Raw genomic sequence first — 24,771 nt, forward strand, 5'->3', positions numbered from 1 at the left:
GTTGAATTTAGTTGCATATAGGTTAAATTAGATTGTGGTGGATAAGTTTTGCTTAGGCAAGATTTATTTGGATTGACTGATGCTGCTGAAGAGAAAGAGTTGTTTGGGTTGTGTTTGTACATGAATCCTACAGAGGAAGAACAATTCATTCGTGACAATGTAAAAGTGCAGAGGCCAACGGAATAGATAAGAACGTGAGGAGCAGATTTATCTCGCCAATGCAAGATTTATTTGAGGAAGTCTGAAGCATGTGTGGCTAACAGCCTATGTCACACGCCAGCTGGATAACCTACTTCACGTGCAAGCAAGCCTCAATTATTCTTATAGCCGCCAGCCGCCTTTCCTTTTTAAGTATGGGAAATTAATAACATCTAGTTAAGGAAACTCCAAAAGTAGACAAAGCCCTGGGAGATTTTTCCTTTTTAAGTGCTTTCCCACCGTCTACCCACCAACTTTCCTTGGTGTCCTCCATAGCCAGTCGATAGCATAGAAGTGATCAGTCCTTGAGAGAGGGTGATCACCAAGACAGGCGCGGTGCTGATCAGGATTGTCGCGACAGAGCCCCCAGTTTTGGGAGTTGTTCTACCTTTATTTTTAACTTTTTATCTATTTAGGGTTGTATTAAACGTTGAATCTTGGATGATCTTTGATAGCACCATGAATACTTTACTTGGTGTTAAAATTTGTTTTGCCTGAACAATATTTCTATGTTTATGAATGATGAAGTATGTTTCGCTTATGATTGTTTTTTTCATAGTTTAAATATTTTACCTTGGCACTGTAAGAGCATCGAGAGATAGCCTTGGGTTTTGGTAAAACACGTCTTGGCATTGTAAGAACATCAAGAGATAGCCTTTTATCTAGATAAGTGATTCTTAAATTCGAGAGAATTAAGATAGAGCAACGTGAGCAATGGAATGAATCCGGGATGGTGAAGTTCTAACTTGTCTACCTTAGAGATAAGGAGTGAGTTTTAAACGACTAAAAGGGATAAATGCTAGAGTAGGAGAGACTACGTCTATAGTTAACGCCGAGAGGTATTGCCGTAGCATCCGTCTAAGAATACCTAGTAATTCTGTCAGGCAGTTTTAGTGAGTCATAATAAGTAATTCTAAACTGAGAATATTTGTTGTCAAGACTACGGTTTAGCATAAGTTCTCTGTGACACATCTGAATATGTGAGGTTGTTTGCATTATATTTAAATCATTACTTGTTTTATTAGTCTACATATTTATTTTTCCTCAACCAAACCTTTCTGAAATCATTGAATCATTTTCTTAGTTCATTAATATTAGTTCTTAGGATATTATTTAGTAGAACTTATCCTGTGACATTAGTTCTAGTTGTGGTGAAAATATATTTCTAATTTAATCCTTGTGGAGAAGATACTCACTCACTACTATATTACTTGCATCGATTGTATATACTTGCACAGATTTGCTTGCCTTAGCATATACATTTACAAGCGATCAATTACCAAATGAGAAATCATCATTGCTCGTGGTAAGAAGACTAGTACTCTCTATAAAACCTCAAACTTGGAGAATATCATTGCAGTAGTAGATGTTGATGGAAAATCAAACCTATGACACCAAAGGCTTGGCCATATGAGCGAGAAAGGGATGAAGACACTTTTTTCAAAAGGGAAGTTGTCGGATCTAAAGAGTATATATGTCGGACTATGTGAGGATTGCATCTTTGGCAAACCAAATAAAGTCAATTTTACAAAGATTGGCAAGACACCCAAGGCTGAAAAGTTAGAGTTGGTTCACACTGATGTATGGGGACCATCTCTAGTGACATCTCTTGTAGGCTCACTATATTATGTCACCTTCATCGATGATTCTATAAGGAAGATGTGGGTTTATTTTTTGAAAAAGAAATCAGAAGTCTTTGATATCTTCAAAAAATGGAAGGCCATGGTGGAAAATGAGACTGGTTTAAAAGTCAAGCGATTGAGGTCTGATAATGGAGGAGAGTACAGAAATAGTAGATTCAGAGAATTATACGCAAATAATTGGATCAAGATGGAGACAACAATTCCCATGACACTGCAGCAGAATGTCGTAGAAGAGCGCATGAACAAAACTCTGAATGAATATTCCAGAAGCATGAGGATCATGCCGGATTGCCCAAATTGCTATGGGTTGAGGCTATCAACACTGCAGCTTACTTGATCAACCGTAGGCCCTCAGTTCCCTTGGATGGCGGAATACCAGAGAAAGTTTGGATCAAAAAAGAAATAAACCTTTCACACTTAAGAGTGTTTGGTTGTATTTCTTATATACACATAAATTCTGCTGAAAGATGTAAACTTGACGTTAAGTCCAACAAATGTGTCTTTGTTGGTTATGATGGTGAAGAGTTTGGTTACCTTTTTTAGGAGTATGAAAATCGAAAGATCATCAAAAGTAAAGATGTCATTTTCAATAAGAATGTGATGTAAAAAGACAAATCAACCATAGAATCAAGTAGCTCCAATACCAAAGCTGAAACAAAGGAATTTGCTGAGTTTGAGGAGATTTCTGGAAATGATGTTCAGATCAATCCTGAAGCAGTTCAAGAAGAACCAGGCACACCAGAACTGAGACGCTCCTCCAGAATTCCTAAACCAACCCAGCGTTATTCACCTTCTTTGCACTAATTATTGCTGACTGACTATGGTGAACCAGAGTGCTATGATGAAGCAATGCAGGTGGAGGATTCAGTCAAGTGAGAGTGTTCCATGAAAGATGAGTTGGACCGTTTATGTCAAATCAGACATGGAAATTAGCTGAATTACCACCAGGCAAGAAAACGCTCCATAACAAGTGGGTTTATAGGATCAAAGAAGAGCACGATGGGAGAAAACGCTACAAAGCAAGATTGGTTGTCAAAGGCTTTTAGCAAAAAGAAGGTATTGTCTACAATGAAATTTTCTCTCCAGTCGTGAAACTGTCTACAATCAGACTGGTGTTGAAAATTGAAACTGCAGAGAATCTACATCTTGAGCAGTTAGATGTGAAGACAACTTTCCTTCATGGTGATTTGGAGGAAGAAATCTATATGAGGCAGCCAGAAGGCTTAATAGAGGCAGAAAAGAAAAACCTGGTATGCAGGTTGAAGAAAAGCTTATATGGTTTAAAACAAGCTCATAGACAGTGGTACAAGAAGTTCGATAGTTTCATGAGTAGTAGTGGTTTTACCAGATGCCAATAGATCATTGTTGCTACATCAAGAAGTTTGACAACAACTTCATTATTTTATTATTGTACGTTGATGACATGTTCGTTGCAGGCTCAGGCATGCAAGAGATTATAAACTTGAAGAAAAAATTGTCGAAGCAGTTTGCAATGAAAGATATGGGCGTTGTAAAGCATATTCTTGGGATGAGGATCAAGAGAGACACAAAGTCGGGGAATTTGATGTCATCACAGGCTGAGTACATCAACAAAGTACTCTCCAGGTTAAACATGCAAGATGCTAAACCAGTAAGTACACCTTTAGGTGTTCATTTTAGACTCTCTAAAGAACACTCACCAAAGACAGAGGAAGAACGTGAACACATGGTGAAGGTGTCGTATGCCTCTGTAATTAGAAGTCTGATGTATTCCATGGTTTGTACTAGACCAAATATTCCTCAAGCAGTGGGAGCTGTTAGTAGGTACATGAATAATCCGGGCAAGGTACACTAAGAAGCAGTCAAATGGATCCTCATATATCTGCAGGGTACCACAAACGAAGCACTTTGTTTCAAAGGTGGAGATACGATACTGACAGGCTATGTAGATGTCGACTTAGCCGGAAATGTTGACATCAGAAGAAGCACTACAGGGTATGTCTATACTTTAGGAGGTACCGCAGTGAGTTGGGTTTCTCAACTATAGAAGATAGTTGCTCTCTCCACAACCGAAGCATAATATGTCGCTGTTACGGAAGCCAGCAAGGAGATGGTTTGGCTCTAAAGTTTCTTGGAAGAGTTAGGCAAGAAACAAGAAAACAATGTCTTGTATTACGACAATCAAAGTGCTATCCATCTAGCGAAGAATCCGTCTTTTCATTCCAGGACGAAGCACATACAATTGCGATATCATTTTATTTGGTCTCTTTTGGAAGATGAGATTTTGAAACTTGAAAAGATTAGTGAATCCGGCAGACATGTTAACAAAGACAATGACTACGGACAAACTGAAGTTGTGTTCAGCTTCAGTTGGGATGCTAGAGTAACAAGATCAGAAATGCTGCTACATTGATCGAGGTGTGAAGACAGATTAAAATCAGTCTTCAAGTGGGAGATTGTTGAAGGTCAAAAAGGGGCACCGAATTCGGTGCATTTACTTTTATTGAATATTTTGGCATGGGATAATTGCAACTTTAGTCCTTGTACTTTAGGGTATTTACAAGATTAATCCTTAAGCTTCAACTATAAATACCCTAATCCATGTAGCTTCAAAATCATCCCAAATCATTTCTTTCTCCCAATACTAAAGAGTTTAAAGAGTTTTCTTGTGAGTTGTGAGTGTTTTGTAAACACCTGTAAATTTTTTATCTTTAGTAAAAGATTTACAATAGTCTGGAGACGTAGGCATAATTGGCCGAACTCCATTATCAATTTCGGGTATTATTTTCCGCTTTTATTTCGTTATCTCACTAATCTGGTTATAGGGAATTACTCGTCGAATTTCCCAACATTTTCATTATTTATTTGAAACATCATTGTAGAGACAGAAAACAAAGAGACCTTATCAGCACTGAATAACGGGTGATTTTCGTCCATTATCCCTCACATTCTAAGACTGATGGACAGAGACTGGGAGCTAAGCATCATTTATGTACCACGTGAGCAGAATAAGGTAGCCAACGCAATGGCAAATATAGCTTGGAAGCTAACATTTGCACGCACACATTTATAAAATCGCAAGTCGAAGTGTTGACAGCACTACACGAGGATAACTGCAAATGCCAACAGTTGAGCAGCAGGGTCAAACCTTAGGTTAAGCTTGGAACACTAGATTTCTTTTGATTCTCAGTTTCATTAAAAAGATGTTAAAACTTGAAGATAATTTTATACGTTCTATTGGGATATTTTTATATTCAACAACACTGATAATTAAATGTTAAAATATATGATAAGTTGATAAGTATTTTATATAAAAAAAAGAAATTTTAATTTTAATTTAAAAATATAAATATCTTTAATTTATTTTTTTTAATCTTATATTAACTTAAATTTAAAGTATATATAAAATTTATCCACATTTGAACCAATGAACAAATTTATTTTAACGGTGTTAACTTTTAAAAAATATGTTTGAATAGATGTTCTGATTTCGTTAATCAGACTATCAAACTATTTAAATGTTTTAATCAAATCATTTATTGTTAACTTTTAACGGAAGAAGTGACATGACAGTTAAAAGTTTTGGTATAACTATATATTTCATCATCAATGTTTATATATTTTATCAATTTAATTATAATTTAATTTAATTCAAATAAAATAAATATAATCTTTAATTAGATTGTAACACGTATCACTATCTGGTTGTAAAGTATTTTATCATTTTTTATTTATTTTATTAGTTTATTTTTCCTCCAAAAGAGTGGACATGTGCACGCCTGAACTGCTCAGCTAAGACCCTCAATTGGTTTCAAATTACAACATAGTTTATATATCTTCCATACGTTGCTCCTCCAAAAAAGGTATTGGCCTACTGCAGTGCTCCGGTTGAGTTTGAATGACCCAGTCGTTAGGTTGAGGAGAAATGCATTTTATACTTTGAGCGGCCCGCTAGAATTGCTCAAGTGGCGACGAACGAGCAGCAGTGTAAAGTCATTGATTATAAATCCATTAATTAGAATAAGATATATAAAACATGTAATTTATAACCAAACTTACAACAATTTAATTCGGGATTTAATTGAATTAAATTATGATCAAATTGATAGAATATATAAATATTAAATACCAAATGTATAATTATATCAAGTTTTTTAACTGTCAAATCACCCTCCGTTAAAAGTTTAAGTGAATAATTTTGATCGTTGGGTAATTTGATTGAAGAAATCAAAACAATAGTAATTAAAATATAAAATGAAACAACAGTTAAGTGTTATCCGTATAGTTTACCAATCAATATAATAAGTTATATAGAACAATAGAATTTGATGTTTGAACTTTAAATTTATCTTATATCACATCTTAAGATAGTAATTCATTTTAGACTGATTGTATAAACAAAGGATAATTATTTGGTGAACTTTAAATAAAAAGTACTTTTATAAATATTATTAAAATGATGATAAGTGTATTATTTATTTATTTATTTTTCTAGAATGTTTTAAATATATTTTTAAACAGATTTGTCATTGACTTAACAGTATTTGTAGAATTATATGTTTGTAATGCAACAAATAATTATCCATTAAAACATAGATTAATTCCTTTAATTTATTAAAAAACATATATTGTTTATGAACGGAATTATTCATCTTATTTGGCAGATATTACATATTTAAAACATGGTTTTTGTAATTCGGAGAAGTTAAACATGAACAAGTACTTTTATTGAACTTTTTATTAATTATATTGTAAAAAAATGAATTATCTTTAGAATTTAGTTCAGCCCGGGTAAAAAAATTTAAGAAAATTCTATTCATGTTTCAAGCTGATTCGAACAAACCCATAAACACAAAATTGAGAACTTATGTAAGCTCCAATAACATGAAATACAATATTCATACACAAATTGTTGAATCCAAATTGAGTAATGAAAAAAATGGTAATGATTCATTCAAAAGAATATTTGTTTATCTATGAACCGCCATTGTATATTTGTACCTCTCGTTAATGAAGAAATGTGTGTTTCAATCTTCACCTATGTTACTTGGATTCGGGTGCGTGTCGGATAAGAATATATTTCTAACTTGAGTGCTCGGTTTTTAAAGCTATTTAAACTGTTCTCGAAATATCATATCCACGTAACTATGTTCGGATATGCATCTGAGACATGTGCTTCAACAAAAATATCGACTCAGAACAACATAAATCCTTACCTGGGATCTTACGAGCCATATGTGTAGTTCTTGTTTTGATCCTCAGCTTCTGAAAGGCACATGACTCGATTACTCGCGGACTCTTTCTTGGCTTACACCCATCGATTCTCTGATTTCTTGCAAAATTTTCATCCTTCCATCTTCCATTCCAAACCTCCATCTAATCACCTGTCTCTCTCTCGGACTCAAGCTTTCCAACACCTTCTCAATATCCTTCTTCATCAACTGTTTGATCGTATATCTTCCGGTGTATCTGCTTCAGGATCCGCAACTACTTCCTGGAAAATATATTAACATACTCCGATCAGAAACCAAAATTGGAATAGAAGTATTGTAATGTTTACAGGTTGAAAATGGAGAGGATAAGGATTTGAATTAGGACAGACAAAAGGTTTGAGATTTTGGTTCATCCGATTTCTGATCAAGAGATTGAGGAGCCTTCGGTGTGAGTAGAACAGTGGTGAGCCTCTTCATGGAAAGCCCTGTTGCCTCTGCAACTTCTTTATTGTTAGGCTGTGGTCCATTTTCTCTGTACAGCTGCTTTCTAGCTTCCTTCACTCTATAGGTTGCGTCAACCATGTGAAACTGCAAAGCCATGAAAGTCAGCAAAGTTAACCGATTCGATGCATTAATTTCAAGAATAACTACATATCAAGAAATATTGTTATAACAGTAATTGAAGTGTCTAATTTATCTTAGAGACTTCCATGGTGATGCATTTAGGACTGGAACACTATAGAACTTACCCGCAAGCGAATTGTCCTCGACTGTTCGGAGAGAAACTTCCGTACATACTGTTTAACACACCAGTGAGCGTAAGTTGAAAACTTGAAACCTCTGGAAGGATCGAACTTCTCAGTGCCTCTTATAAGGCCTCGGCATCCTTTCTGTGAGTGAACCAGAAAGAATAATACACTAAAACATAATCTGAAGCTGCTCTTTCTATTTCTTTTTCTTCTTCAGGAAGATCAGCTGCATGTGGGAGATTGCATACCTGAACAAGATCTTGGAAATTCATCCCTGTTCTCTGATAGTTTTTTGCAATTGAAATAACAAATTGTATGTTGTTTTTAATCATTTTGTCCTTGCAAAGTATGCCATAGTTTAAGCGCCTCCTCAGAGTCTTATGATCAACTCCAGCAGCAACAGCCCACTCTGCAAAGGATGGCAATCCTCCGGATCGCTCTGCAAGCTCCTCCTGGAGTTTTTCCAGTTTCAATAGGTCCTGAAGTCGACAATACAAGGAAAAATTAGTTTATCAATATGCCTGTGGACAGATTATGTGATTACAAGAGTCTTAGTTACCAAATGCTTGTCAAATTATCATACCTGTATTCCTTCTGATCATTCAAGTTCTTCACTAGCAGTGAGAAGCCTGGAAGTACCATTAGTCCCTCTCAAGTTACGCAATGGATCATAAGAGACATCTCACAAAGCACCATACCCTTTTTTATTGGTGGAACTGGACTTCACAGAAGCAACATTGACAGCAGCAGCCTTCTCTGTTGCTCTCGTTCTTCTGGCTTTTTGTTCGGGTTGGCACTTTGACCTGAATGCCACATTTCTGGATAATTGTTCCTCAAGAAGTTCAAGTTCGCCATTTGTTGGTTCTAGTTCATCAGATTCTCTCGTGGGATTTCTCTCCGAATGATCTTCTTCAAGTTTAAGGCCATCTCCAATAATTCCAGCCCTATCGGACTCAGTAAACAGGGCCCACTTGGATGTGGAAGTATCAGTTGAGGATTTAATTTCTGTTTTAGAAGAACCATAGCTCTTAAACATCAAGGCAACATCCTTAGAAACCTTAACAGCTGCTCGTGCAAGAGCTACGGCTTCAGCAGCAGCGGCAGCAATTACAGCCTCATCACTTGTAAGAAGAATCTTGGTTCCTAAAGTTGCAAGACCATCAATAAACTTGCTAACTGCAAGACCATCAGTAAACTTGCAACAATTGTGTTACTTAGGAGGAGAAAAGTATTATCCATTCTAGCAAAATCAATCAAACAACTAGCCCCAAAGGAAAGATTAAATGATATATGATTCTAAAGCCAAATTAAGCTAATTAGTCCATCAGGTGCTGAGGAGACAGTTTTCTCTTTGTCTCTTATGCAAGGCATTAAAAATCTACATGTAGGTAATGCTCAATGAAACCCATTAGGAATGAAAATGAAGCTGGTATTAGAATAATTTAAATTGCTATGTTCATTGGATTCGAATGTGAGTGTTGAACATAGGTGCATATCCGAAATGGGTATGCTCAATTTTTCATCAAGATTTTTGGACAATCCTTGGATGATCATATACCATACCTCAAGAAAATTGAAGAGTCAGAGCAAACAACAGAGGTCGTAAAAGCGACAAAGCTGCATAACTCTCTCTTATTCGAGATAAAGAAAGGTGCTATTGTATGAAAATACACAAAAGCAGCAAAAACTGGTCTGAATTATTGTAGAAATAAAAGGGATTTACAACCAGGCCAGAATTAAATCCATCTGATTAAGTATCATTCTGACATGGGATAGGGTTTGATCATCCAAAACTTAGTCAAAATTTAGCACAGTGATTGATATTTATGGCATTGAAATTACTACCGAAAATAAAGCAAACAAATTGAAATTCAGGTTGAAACAAATCCAAAGGGGGAGAATGATAATGCAACACAAAACTAGCAAAAAAAAAGGCCCTTTTCACTTTGGGTTAAATATCCTTAACTATCAGTCCAGTCTCAATTTTAACTGATGAAAAACAAATGCATTTATGAATAATAAGACTTCACTAAATTCAAAACTAGTAAAAAAATAAAATCACTCCAAGTTCAGTTAAGATTGAATAAAATTCATTTATACAGCAACAAACCATTTGAATATTTCTTTTTTTAAGAAAGGCGTTCTTTGGAGTGTGAAAACTTACAATGATGAGGCCTGAAATTGATAGAGAAAGTTTGGGGTTGGCAGCTGAACTGTGGCAATTTACAGGACATCCTTTTCCTTTCCTCTATCCTTCCCGATTCCTCGCTGAACAATTTAAAAACAAAAACTTTGTTTTCTTCTTTAAAACCCCATTGATAACAGTGGTTCATTTGAAGAAAAACAACAATGAGTGTTGTTTGATTGGTATAAGGCAGTGCCGAGTTTAGAGGAAACAATGAAGGGGAAGGAAAGGCGTGAATTTTTTTTCTATTTTTTTTTCCATTTGGATATATATAATATGGAAAAAAATATAGAAAGGGTCAACTTGAAGAGACAAGAATGACACAAATGACACCTTTTCCTTGTTTATTTTAGGGTAAACTACAAGTTTAGTATACAAATTACTGCTTTTGTTCAGTTTTAGTCATTCAACTATTGTTTTTTCAAAACTATTTCTAATATTACATTTTATTTTTATTTTTATTTTGATCACCCACCATTAAAAATTAACAAAATTATTGGATTGATATTTTTTAATGATGATGCGATATTATCTTATGATTACATATCAACATCAATGTTAATTTTATATTGACGAGTGGCTAAATGAAACCAAAACTAAATATTATGTACGAATTTAAAAAAAATAGTTGGGTAACCAAAATGAAACAAAAGTCACATTTAAGGTATTAAATGTATAATTTACTCTTTTTTTATTGGAACCAATTTGAAAATTTTTAGTCAAAAGATAATGGTAAATTTAGAGTAAAAATTTGTAAATGTTTATATAAATTGTATAATAATTTTTAAAAGTTGATATATGATAGGTTTAGGTTGGAGTTAAATAACAATTAGCACATTTCCAAACCATGTGATATAAAATAAAAATCCAAAGCTTTAATGCCACATAAACTAATAGGAATATGTTGTTTAAGATGAATCCGACTTTAAGGTCCACTAAGATTTAATTTCAATAAAAATCTTTTATTATTGTACTATAAATGCCCTTGACATGCCAAGTTGGTATAAGTAATTGAGATTCAAGAATTTGAGCTTGTAAGGTCAAGTTGAGTTTGTAAGGTCAAGTTTGAATCTACCACCGTCACTCTTGATGGACAATCTATAAATTCTTATGTAAATCCTAATTGGGTCTTAGGTATACCATAACTCTGAATTGGAGGAGCCACCCCGACCTAAACTTCTTAGTACCAAAACAAAAAAAATCTCTTCACACAAATTATTTATTAATTTGAATTATTAGATAAGTAATTTTTTAATTATTGATAAATCTCATGTGCTCATAAGTATTGAGTTCTTTTCTTTTGCATTAAAGTTTACTATTTTTAAGTAAATCTAATTCAGGAATGGACGTAAGAATAGACGGAAGTAGTTCCTTAAAAAATTTAAAATTTTATAAATTCACCACTCTTAAAATTTTATAACTATTCGGGCAAAATTTTTATAATACTATAACAAAAAATTGTTTTATATAATATATTAGAGAAATTGATCGTTTGAATAGGATGTTTGCTACAGTTAAAAGGAGAAATGCACTGTGCTCGATGCGTCTATGGTGTGTCGTCAGGACTACCATGTGTCTTCAGCCAAGAAGGAGACGCAAAAATTGCAATGTGTTTTTGGTTTGCTCCCCGCTCCCCGTCAGCTCTTATTCAAGTGAAACTACATGCATGCATGGCAGCAACAATGCTGCAAAGAAAAGAAAAATTGATACGAGAAGCAATAATGCATGCATGGTACCATTATTGGTAGACACTAATGTTATAATAATTATGTAAAGGGATGACATTTGAAATATATAGGATACAGGTGAACCGAAAATCAAGTGAAGAGAAGAGACTTGGAGAGGAGAAGAAAGAAAGAAAGAAAGAAAGAAATAAATAAAGAAGAATAAAAGGTAATGTTTTTTGTTTCGATTGATTATTTTATTTATAAATTAGTATAGATGGTTTGATGTTGTTGTTTATATTAGTTAGTTAGTTTAGATTATTTTTAGATTGAATTATTTTGTTTAAATTAGTGTTTAGATTAATTTACTATTGTTAAAGAATTTTTTCTACAAATTTGTTCAAATTGCATAAAAAAATCAGTTACTGAAACTTGATCATCAACATATTTCTAGTCATTTAGTAATGATGGTGTTATTATTATTTAATATAATAATATATTTTATTTGAGAAGAAATTATTATTATTAAATGTTAGAAGTTTATTTTATGGTTAATTGATTAATTTCATGGGATTTAATTAATTGTAGGAAGACACGAGTCTTCTATCATTGAGTAAATATTCCCAAGAAGTCACACAATTTGATTGAAGATAAATTGCAAGAGGCTGGATTTTACTATGTAACATTTCGAGAGTCTAAGTTGGTCTCGGGTTTGATTAGTACGTTGATTGAACGTTTGAGACAAGAAACACATATGTTTTATTTTCCGCGTGGAGAATGCATGATAACTCTAGAGGATGTGACCATGCAACTCGAGGTCTCACCAAATGGGATGTTAGTGGTACGGATAAATGATTACAAGGTGGATCAACATTGCAATGTTTTACTTGGGAAGACAATAGTAAAAGCATAATTAAAAGGCTGACATTTTAGGCTATCATGGTTGGAGAAGCAATTTCCGCTCGATATCCAACAAGAATTTTATATGTAACTCGAGCATATATATTGTAGTTGATTGCAGGAGTTTTGATGTCAGATAAATCTTATAATTTAGTTCACACATGGTATCTCTCTTTTTTGCAAAATTTTGAGAATAGTTGTTAATATTATTGGGGATCGGTGATATTGACGTTCTTGTACCATTAAATGTCCAAGGCATTGTTAATCATAAATGGTATTAATACAATAGAAATCAGTGGATGTCTAATGTTACTACAATCATAGGCTTGGCACAAACTCCCATTTTTACCACTGATTAGTCGAACTGCGCTTAATTAAAATCTTAATTAGAATTTTATTTATTTTGATTAAAAATGATTAATGAATATTTTTTAATTGATAAATAGACAGAGGCATAAAATAGAAATAATGGGCTTGATGCATAATAATATTAAAGAGTTTAGGTTGAACATCGAAATTAGAAGAAAAAAAAGAAGTATATATATAGTTTGATGAATTGAATTTTAAAGTAACTTATTTGCCTATTTCTATTATGCTTACCTTAAATTTTAATTATATGTTCATTTATTTATTATTTTATAAGGCAAAATTAATTTATATAATTTTTAAATTTATTTTACAATTTATTTGGAGATCGTACGTAGGTGATGAAATTATTTTGTGTGTGTCGCAAGATATTTAGGATGATTTTCAATGTTGGTGTGCTATCACACCGTTGATCCATTTTGCTTTTCTTGAGTTCCAGTCTTCGGATAGAGTGTTGAGGCATTTTGTCTTCCACTAGTCTATTCCATATCTTCCATACAATCATGAGGACTTTAACAAATTAGATGCACGGGGTAAGCATAAAGAGAATTAGGTTCAGAAGCATGCACACTTCTTAATATTTGGAACAACAGAGGTTCATAGTTGCTAACTCTTACTCCCATTGAAGATGATGACTTTTGTTGTAACGTCTTTTTTGACGAAAGAAAAAGTCTTCGATGAAAATCCTAAATTATGACTTATTTAGCCTTTGCACTAGATTGGCCGAATAACTAAAAACGTCTTTTAAAACATTTTTAAGAAAAATCGTTTTTTAAGACAAAAATTGGTCTGCGTTATCAAAGATTCATTTGAAAGATTTAGGAGTCGATTACACGTGGGGAAGGGTTAGCATCCCTAAAATGCCCAAAAATTGTTACCTAATCGCTTGTATGTTGTCGTGGTGGAAATTAAAAAAATTCGAATCAATATTTAAAGTGTGATCCTTTTATTGAATATCAATTAATTAATTTCAAATTATTTAATATAGAACATTCCTTATTTTGAGAAGAAACCACAGGATTTTCACATCATCCATTGGGAAGGCTATCTTATCTATTTCTCCTTTATACGAGAAATATCCCTCCCCAATATTATCAAAAAACGCAAATTGAATATAAATTGAATATCAATAATGACATAAAATAATTTACTATTTAAAGAAACATGCATTGCATAGATTGAATTAAAATAAAAAAGAATTAATTGTCATTTTTATAAAAAAATCGATTTATTTCAAGTTCACTTTTCTTTCGAATATCGTATCGAATCGCACTACTTCGATCAAGCAGTGCTTTTCACGCCCATTCTATGATATAGTTTTCTTAAAAGCATACGAGTATAACTGATAAATGCATCACAAGGCTCACGTCAAAGGAAGAAGTAATAACTCTTTCAAATGATCCACTCTTCCAAGCCTTGGAAAAGAAGACCATAACAATAACAAACTTACGACGACTTTTTGATTGAGATACTGATCTTATTTGGTCAACATCTCTTTTAGAGATATGACTGGATGTCTCTTATCTTTCCAACTGTTCTTGAATTGCATCAAACTAATATTAGGAACTCAAGATATGACCATTTTAGTGAAGACATTGCATGCAGAAAATCTATACGGGATTAATACGAGATTTTGTAAATATTACGAATTTTCAGTATTTTGATTGATTATTTGTAATATAATTTAACATAGGATGATTCATTATCTTTTCGGATTAGATTTATTATTTTATTAGGGATTAATATTGAGTTAAAACATTATTTTAGTTATTATTTTTTTATTAGGAATTAGAGTTAAGACATGTTTAGTTTGTTATTATTTTATTCATTAGTTATTTAGGACCTTTAGAACTCATCCCCTATATAAAGGAGGCTTCATTCAACTTTGTAAAACATATTTCTTTGATTAATAATACAACGAAAGTTCGTTTATGCAAGTGTTGTTTGCCTTGTGCCTTCGAAGCTTCTTCTCATGGAGTTCTTTCAAGTTCTTGTGAGGGAGATTAATCCTCACACTCCAATTTGCCTTTTCATCGTGACTAGGAGGGTTGGTTAGAGCCATATTATCAATTTTACCTCTTCATTGCGACTAGGAGGGTTTGATAGGACACTTATGCATCTATTTTCCACAAATTCATCCTCACCATCATCATCTTTACCGTTCACCTTCATAAGGGAGATCTTTTGATTTCTTGGTTATCATACTTTATTCTCAATTTCTTTATCTTCTATTTATCTCATTCTAATCTTGTTTCTTACTTTGTTTCCAGAACTTAAAAGAAACTCTAAAAGACCCTAGTCACTCCTGCCACCTTCCCCTATTCATCCCCTTTGTTCTTCATCAAGTCTAGAGCTTTCTAGGTTTGATTCTTCAACAAGAGCAACGTTCATTAACCCACCACCGCTTCCCTATCAATGATGAAATCTTACCAAGTATTAATATTGAATATAATAGTAGTTGCAACCTTAATAAACGGTGATTTAAAAACATGGGTTATATATATAAAGAACCACTATATTTAAAATAAAAAAAAAAACAAATAAGTGACCATATTATAACAAAATAAAAAAGTAACCAAATCAGAAATAATCAATGATTAAAATGAATGAATTATAACTAAAACATCAAATTTATAAAAAATAAATAAAAGGGACAAAACCAAATAGAATCATACAGTGACCAAAATGAAACAATGTGAAAGTTAGTGACAAATTCCAAACATATAGTATAACAGTAGTGACTAAATTATAAAAAAATATAATGATATAAATTAGAACAAGATAGAAAATAAAGCTCCTAGTGACTAAGATGTAAAAAAATGACAAGCCTAGGGGAACTAAATAGCGATTGCCCATAAACTTTGTGACTAAAATGTAAGATCATGAAAAAACTAGGAGGACTTGCATATGAATAACCTAAAAGCTTCCTTATATAACCTAATTTATTAATATAAAAAACCTAAAACTAACCTAAACTAAAATAAAAAGAAAACAAACCTCTCCCCTCTCTCACTCTTCTATGCGTGCGGAGCCATCCCAAACTAGACCCAACGTCTAATCGGCCGACCACCATATTTTGGTGACCCTTCTCACCCCAAACACCATCTAAATTGACCGATGAGGGCCACGAGAAAATCTATTTGACCAAAGTAAGCCCATCTCCCCTCTTAAACCCCAGAATCAACGTTCGTTCTCTCAAAGACCAAGTCCTCTTCATCGACCAGACACCGGCCATCGAAAATGACGGCCTCCTAATATTGTCGCCTCTCCCCAAAAGGAAAAAAAAGACTGTTCGGCTCTATGCTACCCAAAACTGACACTTAACCGAACCAAAAACCCCTTTTTACTCCAAACTCCTAAGACTAATTCAAGACTTACATGCAAGGATCCACGACTCTGGCAAAGCTATGATCCCGCGAGGCTCCAATCCGCTAAGGCTAAAGCTAAGAAAACTATCTCTTCCCTTTGTTTTACTACTACTTTAGTTCAAAAAAATAAAAGGAAAACAAAATGTTACAAATAAAAGAACCAAAAAAGAACCTTGGAAATGTGTTTTGTTGTATTTATTTCTTAAAAAAGTGTCAAGAAGATGAGCCTCCTTATAATATGATTTTTGGGGTTTTTATATCCCATTACATGAAAAAGTTTATTTCTTTTTTTTTTGTTTGGTGACCTGTTGAGGATTGGTGAGGCATGGACAGTAGGGGGTGGCAGCAGCAGCTGATGGCAGGGCATGGTGGGAAGCTGTTGGCGTGGAGTAGGGATGGCATAGGGTGAGTTGGTATGCAGGGCATGGTGTGGTGACAGGACAAAAAATGGTGATTATAGTTACCCCTCTTTGCTCATCGCTATAGAATAGGAATAGAGAAAAGAATTAAAGCACCATTTTTGGCTAGAACTTCTTAAATTAATTAGCCACAAGTTCTTCTCATTATGACCTTTCCATTGGAAATGTTGATCCTTTTTCTTTTGTGATTGATTTGAAATGAAATATTCTTCTTAAACATGGGTTTGTGAAATGAAATTCTCTGCTAACTCTTCGAATTCTTGTTAAATATTCGACATTTGAGTGAAAACAAATGAGTGAAAAGAAATTTGTTTCAAGAGAAGTTATCTCTGGTGAGATGAAACTTTGTTTCGTGTGAAAGAATCTAAAAGGTTTATATTTCAAGAGAATCTTTCTCAAGTGAGATAAAACTTTGTTTCAAGAAAACCAGTCCCAAATGTTTGTGTTTTAATAGAATATGTCTTAAGCGAGACAAAATTTGTTTCAAAATAAGCATTATCAAAGGTTTATGTTTTAAGAGAAACTATCTTAAGTGAGACAAAACTTTGTTTCGAGAAAAATAGTCTCAAATGAGATCAATTTTGTTTCAAGAGAAACAATTTCAAAATTTATGTTTTGAGGGAAAATTATCTCAAGTGAGATGAGATTTGTTTTTAGGAAAACAATCTCAAATGAGTTCAATTTCTATTTTCAAGTAAAACAACTTCGAAATTTGGGCTTCAAGGGAATCTGTCTCAAGCAAGACGAAACTTTGTTTCGAGAGAAACAATCTCAAGGAAGACAGACATTCTGCTCCTTCACATTGAAAAGATCTAGTTGCCTTTAGAAGATCTGGTCATTCACTTCAGGATGTCAAATGTGTGAACGATGTTGTTCCTTCATGATGAGGATGTCTAGTCATCACCTAACTTTTCTTTCCTGAAAGATCTATAAAAAATGATGCATTTATGAGTGACTATCTTAGGTGTTTTTATGGATGTCAAAATTAAGTTTATTTCATGTATTGATTTGATTTTTATTTTAATAAAAATGACTTTATGAATTTTTCCTCATGAGAGGATAAAATTATCTTAAGAAATGAAAATTATATGATGTCCTCATGAGAGGATAAAATAGACTTTAAGAAAAATGAAATAAGGATTTCAAGGAAAAACAATCTTAAGAAAGACTAGATTGATGTTCTTAGATGAACAATCTTGAGAAAGACGAAATTAGTTTCTCAAAAGTGATCATAAAGGCATCATTACTAGAGGGGAAACAAAGTTTATTATTGCATGCGATGATAAATGTATGATGCAAAGATGCAAATTCATGTGACGTGTATGTTTATGTTGATGCATGTTTTCTTGATCAATGGACCCACAAGCAGTTTTCATTATCTTCCTGATTTGGTTGTCTTCATTTTCCACCAGAGTGAACTCTTGCAATCTTTGACCTGCGACATTTTGTTCTTCTTGCCCTATCAAATTCCCCCCCCCCAAAAAAAAGTTCGGTTTCCCTTGCCCCAACTTCGATCATGAATTTCTGTGTCTGAGAGATATTTGTTGAATTCCAAGATATACTTCCAGAGAGATTATCTTGTTTGAAAATGTTTTTCTTCCTTTGAAAAAAATTCGATGAAGAAATTAAAAAAATGTAAATTTTTTATTGTTGAAGAAACTAAAATGATGCCCCATCTTTAGGCTCACAATTGAAACAAATCACAAAACATGAGTTCATTGAATATTAAAAGATTCAACTGCTCTTCTAATCTTTCATAGTTATAATTCTTTGACAAGTGTCAGGATTGACAGGTTGGTTTTGAGGTTAGCTACCTAAATTTTGAGGTTTGTTTCATTGATTTGTCCTTATTTTTTTCTCTGTCCTTGTAAACCTTATGACATGCCCCTCTTTCGTAGCTTGGCATTTTGATAAGATGCGAACAAAATGATGCTATTAGCATAGTCAATTTCTAGATTTTTTAGAATGTTTTTATTTCGGTTCTTTGAAATCTTCCATTTGTTCAAGCTTCATAGACTCCTTTAGTAGAGGCAGTGCAGAAATATCGGTCTAAAACATAATTTCTAAGTGCTTGTGTGAAGTTGACTATAATAGATGTCTCTCAACTCCCTTAGTCCATCGTCCACTGTCCACCGACACTCCTTATTAATTTGAACCTTGAAATTTTTTCGTTTCCTTGAATTTTATTGCTTTGATTTAGTTTGCCATTATTTTGGCATATCTGAGGGATTCATCTTGTCACAAAGTCTTTGACTTGACAGCCATAGTTGAGCAAACACCAAACTGCTAGGTATCCGATGAATGTCACGATTTGAATAAAATCTATTCATAAAGCCAAGGATTTTGAGTTATCTCTTTAACCAATTGCTTTAGCAGAATAGGTCTAGCTTTATTGCATCTACCTTATAAAAACATTTCATTATTTTCTGGGTATCAGGATTCAAGATTTCTTAAGCTCGTTAAGAAGAATATATTATAGTCTGGTTGTCATTTAAAGTCAGAGAACTTTATCTTTAGAGTTCAATTTCCAAGCAATTGACCTAAACTAAATTCATCTACTCAACTATTCATCTGTGAAGATCATGATCATCATCGAACATCATCTTTGCAAGATCATACAGATGAGATGCCGCATTTTGTCCGCTCCTAACACATATCTGAATGACAAGCCCTTTGATTGTCTCTTCGTAGTAGTAGATGGTTATCTTGGTCCCAATAAGATAAGAGTGTAATATTCGATGTAGCTTCTAGATTATAATCAAGGGTCCTTGTTTTGCAAGGGTTCAATCTTGTTATTTGTCAAATATTTATAACCTTAATTATTAAAGAACTTTAATTGAGTTGATATTCAAAGAATTTCAAGATTAAGATTTGTTCATTGCTCATAAAGTCAGAAGGTAACATTTTATTTTGTAGGGCTTTTTCCATCTCATCAAGATCGGACATGTTGTGATCAGTAAGGTTATCCTGAGGATCTAACACAGTTGCTTGAGTCTTAGTGGCAGAGAAGCCTACTTGGTGGCTTGGAAGCCTCTCAGGTGAAATGAGTAGTTATGGTTAGCCTGTGTCATCACATACTCATAGGTTTCCATGGTCGAGGAAATCTTCACTTTGCCTCTTTCTTGGTTGAGCCCAATCAATTTTGTTACAATTTGGTCAACTAGGTTGTCTTGGTTTTACAAGATGTGATCCATAGTGGCTTTTGCGCTTGCTCCATTTAAGCTTCCCAATCTGTTTGCATCCTTTGCAAATTCTCTTCCAGTTCTTTCTTATTTTTCTCAAATTTTGCTTCCATTCTTAGTACTATTTGAATGAAGTTGCATAATTAGAAATACCTCCTCAGAGTCCTCCATAAAATAAATCCATGTATTTATGATTATTGCATCTAAAAATGCCTAAATAAATGTCATGCATAATGCAAAGATGCAAATACAAATGCAAAAAGTGTTGATACCAAAGATGAATATCATAAAACAAGTTTCATTAGAGACAAAAGTCTTCACTATTACAATATAGTCCATCTTTACAAGCATGATCTTGCTTGGTCTAAAGTATATTGATGCTTTATCTTTTTTCTCTCTAGACTTCCTTTAGCCATCAGTGCACGTTTGTATATGCGACTATTTAATTGAAAAACTTTTTTCCTTTATGAAACATTTCTATTTGGTAGTCAATTTAGGATCAACACCTTTTCATTATGTCATGATTATGCAATGCAAAAAGGCAATAAATGACACAAAAATGAGAATAAATGAGTTAGTATACATGAGATAATCGATAAAGATAAAAAATGCAATTTAAAGATAAATTAACACTTACTCAGTCATGATACTACCCAAACATGTTTTCTTTATTAAATAGAAATCCTACTCGGACATGTTTTCTACCCAAAATGATTTACTTCAAGAAATTAATCCTATTCACATGGTATCTAGTTAACAACTTTCATTCAAAAAGAAATATATTCTATAAGTTAAAGCAAAATGTAAAGGTTTAGAGTCGTTCCTCCTTCATGTACACTTATTTCGGTACCTACTGACGGACAGAGGTTATGTATGGCTCTACTTAGGTTGACCATTCTATGGTTCACTACATGCATAGCTTCGGCTCTAATAGGGAAAGGATACTCGAATTTTCCTTGTTGTTGGTGCTCCCTTGGGCTACCAAACCCTTAATCCTCACCCATTATAGGCTTTAATGGATCGAGTTCAATTCGAGGGGATTTACTTACCTATACCCACATGAGGAATAAATCCCTATGGAGATATAAGATATGTGTACCCTAGAGGTTATTTTCGAAAGCTCATATGAAGAACAAATTCTTACGAGAGCAAAACGATCACCCCTACTTACTTGGGACGAAGCTCGGGTATAAAGCTTATGTCATGCAAATGCATGTGAAGTGTGTGAGGAGGAACACATAAACCTTCGACCGAATAAAATAACAAAAATAAAAGAAAAACTTTCGAGAGAAAATTTGGTGAAGCTGAAACATGAATTTAAACATTAGTACAACTATTTACATAAAGAATGTATAGTAATGAAAATTTTCAATATAATGATCATAAGCTAACTATAGACTCGAAATCATAGTTTCTACCACTATGAAAATGTATTAGCAACTAATAGCCTGACTCTCTAAAGATCCCTAGCGGAGTCGCTGCCGTAACATCTTTTTTAACGAACGAATAAATTTTTGATGAAAACCCTAAATTATGACTTATTTAGAAAAAAATAAATTTTTGTGTTTATTTTGATTAAATTGATTTGGGAGTCGCCATCGACCCTTGGGCTAGGTACGCTGAATACCTAAAAACGCCTTTTAAAACAATTTTAAGAAAAATCATTTTTAAGACAAAAATTGGTTTGCGTTATCAAAGATTCATTTTGAAAGATTCGAGAGTCGATTACGCGTGTGGAAGGGTTACACCCCTACAACGCCCAAAAATTGGTACCTAATCGCTTATGTTGTTGTGGTGGAAATTAAAAATTCGAATCAATATTTCAAGTGTGATCCTTTTATTGAACATTAATTAATTACTTTCGAATTATTTAATAAAGAAAATTCCTAATTTTGAGAAGAAACCACGGGATTTGCACATCCTCCAATGAGAAGGCTATCTCATCTATTTCTCCTTTATACGAGAAATATCCCCCTCCTCAACATTATCAAAAAGCGCAGATCGAATATAAATTGAATATCAATAATGGCATAAAATAATTTACTATTTAAAGAAACATGCATAGCATCAATTGAATTAAAATAAAAACGAATTAATTATCATTTTTTATAAAAATAAATTCAATTTATTTCAAGTTCATTTTTCGTTCGAATATTGTATAGAATCTCACTACTTCGATCAAGTAGTGCTTTTCATGCCCATTCTATGATAGAGTGTTCTTGAAAGCATGCGAGTATAACGAAATCTTACCAAGTATTAATATTGAATATAAGAGTAGTTGCAACCTTAACAAATGGTGATTAAAAAACATGTGTTATATATATATATATATATAAAGAACCACTATATTTAAAATAAAAAACAAATAAATGACCATATTATAACAAAATAAAAAAGTAACTGAATCAGAATTAATCTATAACACCCATGGACCGATGCTGGTGACCAGATCTAATCCGAGGTGTCACATTAGGACCATCGGAGGCACCCACAATTAAAAATCCAAGAAAAATTAATTTTTTTGTTAAAACATGTAAAATCGTAAAACAATTTATAAATAAAAAGTAGAATTTAACAAAATTCATAAATAAAACAGATTTTAGACTCGGATATAAAAAAAATACAACCTACATGTTCCCTAATCACATGCACCATACTTTGCAAGCAACGGCAGTGGAACTCCTTACTAAAGGGTAAGCTTTGGGAAGCTCAATAATACAAAACTACCAAGAGATGTTGAAGGACATGCAGATAATAGGCAAACATAAAACTTTCCTTATCTACTTAGACGTCTATATGTTTATCGGATGAGCTGAGGTTCCACTGATATTTCTTAGAGTAAAAGCCATGAAGATTTCAGTTCATATGAAACATTCAAAGGACCAAGTTTTCAAGAGATCAAAATAGGATGTCTAGTGTGTTCCAACCATAAATCAATGAAAATGGTACATATCTTTTTAAAACAGTAACATTTTAAAACATAATTTTTTAAAACATAGTAAAACCCTCGAACCGAACACCTTTATGCATTTTTCCCAGAACTGTATCCATAAGGAGTTACCCTAAGCACACAACAAATAAGCAACCCTAAGGGAGTGCCTTGGGGCCTGAGAGCATTCTCGAGAAAGTTTCTCAGGGCCTCGGAGCCTACCCAAGGGTCACCTTAGGTCCATAAGGAATTACCAGCTCGATTGGTTTAAACTTGTATAAGGAATTACCAGTTTAACCGAGCTGAACATGTATACTCTAGCCTACCCATACAATACCCAGTAGAAACCAGATTTAGTAGTAACATTAATATCAAAATAATGATTCATTAGTATAAAGTAAAAATGATAGTGTAGTTACTTAAATCACATAAATGCCCTCCACCCATACACTATATGCAGTCCCATGATTTACCCAAGGGAGTACCTTGGGGCCTAAGAGCCAACCAAAGAAAGTTTCTCTGGGCCTCGGAGCCTACCCAAGGGTCACCTTAAGTCTGAAGGAATTACCATCTTGATCGGTATGAACCTATATAGGAATTACCAATTTGACCGCTGAACCTCCATTCTCCAGTATCCTACCCAGGTAATGTCCCAATAAAACAATTCAAGTAGTAACCAATAAATTCCATGATCCATAAATCAGGAAATATTATATAAAAAAGAAACCAGATAACACATTTCAGGTAACCATAGTTCATAAACCAGTAAATCAACGATTTCAAAAAATCACATTTTAAAACAGATAAAATATTTACATGTCACATAAGGAACACACTAAAGGATCCAAATATTATTCGGAAATACTTGGTATTTATTAGGTAGGGAACCATGAAACTTTTGTAATTTGATAGGTTTTCAAAACACGATCCCCATAAAAGGGGATTTAATAGCTAACTGATTCACCATTCATTCGGAAATTGATTTATCAAGATCATATAATATTCAGATATTTTTCAGAGGCAGTTGAATATCAGGAATGCATTCAGAATCTTTTACCACAGAGTTATGGAAGATTTAAACATAACATAAGTGTTCTCATTATTCAGGCAAATAGGGGTATTCCGAACATTTTAATGTCTAATGGATTCTTAGTAACTTAATCCAATAAGGGTAAAATGGTAACTTTTAGAATCGCACTAACCGATCTCCACCATGTAAAACTTGTCAATATTCTGGACTGATATACTTCACGAATAATCATTTCTTAATATTGATTACACTTGTTGAACTGGTAACTTTAAGAATCGCCACCGAACAGAGACGATCTTGCATTTGATGGTATTATACATTTCTGGGATGTATCATTATCAAGAATACACAGCACACTTAAGTTATGCTCCATAACCTTTAGGGATGATACAACATAAGTTTGTTGGTGTTTCTATAATTTATCCAAAGACATTCACTTCAAGCCGTTAGGATATTTAGGTTACTTCAGCACTCAAGGTTACTTATGTCATCTTGAAGTTTAAGGTATTTTAATCCTTTTGGGGTTTAGGGGTATTTTGGTCATTTGAGTATCAGAGTTATTTTAATATTCCACAGCTCGATGATATTTTGATAAATTCATTTCAATCCAAACATATATACATTTTTGGGTAATTTTCCATATATATCCGTTCAAAGTAATTTACGATTTCAAGATTATATAAATATTGAATTATTAGGATTCCGAGTCCGATTAAACTAAAGATCCTAACACTATGATACTTGTCAATCATTTGTACTGTGATCCTTCACTATTATTCATTTCTTAACACTGATTGCACTAGTTGAACTGATCAAAATTAAGATCGTCATTGAATGGATCTTAGGGAGATGAATATGTACTCCAACGGTATTTATTTCTTTTATATGTTGCAACAATAACGCAAAATGTCAACGTGATGGATTTGTAGCTCAAAACCCTTATGAA

At 33.3% G+C, this 24,771-nt stretch overlaps 1 pseudogene; it reads right to left on the reverse strand.

The window, feature by feature from the left end:
- Window positions 1–7,411: 7,411 nt before the first annotated feature.
- The window catches only part of LOC120144677, a 28,193-nt pseudogene continuing 10,833 nt past the window's right edge, over window positions 7,412–24,771 (reverse strand).

The sequence above is a fragment of the Hibiscus syriacus genome, unplaced genomic scaffold (assembly GCF_006381635.1).
Source record: "Hibiscus syriacus cultivar Baekdansim isolate YM2019G1 unplaced genomic scaffold, ASM638163v2 tig00110890_pilon, whole genome shotgun sequence".
NCBI classification, from domain to species: domain Eukaryota; kingdom Viridiplantae; phylum Streptophyta; class Magnoliopsida; order Malvales; family Malvaceae; genus Hibiscus; species Hibiscus syriacus.